We start from the raw sequence: 484 nt of genomic DNA, 5'->3' as shown, positions 1-484 counted from the left end.
AGTATTTGATTAGGGACAATGAAGTCAATCAACCGATTAATTTTGAAAAGGATGTTAAATCTTCCAGATATTCGGAGGCAGTGTACACGTCACGCGCGGCGTCCACGCCAACCAATCAGCTCGCTCCAAAAGTGGGCTTGTGTGTGACGTCACGGCCACAGCCTCAAGCATTCAGGGAATAAATGTGCTTTTAACAACAGAAACAAATAGCGAAATGTTTAAGATCACCCTTCGTACGCCAACGACTTTGCAACACCAAATAGCACTTGCTTACCTATCGCTAACGGAGCGCCGTTTGATCGAAATCAATAGACCTTGAGTTTAGCTCTGGCGGCGTTTAGCATTTTCCGGCCGGGGATGTCACTCCCTGAACTTCATAAGAAATGAAGTCCCTTGCACCCTGGCACCCGGCGTAGTTGTTAACCGTTGCTTGGACACGAAAGTCGCCCTGCCAAATTTCGGCTTCTTCACCTCCGCCTGCCAG

This window comes from Penaeus monodon, chromosome 31 (genome assembly GCF_015228065.2).
Source record: "Penaeus monodon isolate SGIC_2016 chromosome 31, NSTDA_Pmon_1, whole genome shotgun sequence".
In the NCBI taxonomy this organism is placed as follows: domain Eukaryota; kingdom Metazoa; phylum Arthropoda; class Malacostraca; order Decapoda; family Penaeidae; genus Penaeus; species Penaeus monodon.
The sequence above is the reverse complement of the archived record's forward strand: the minus strand, read 5'-3'. Positions refer to the sequence as shown.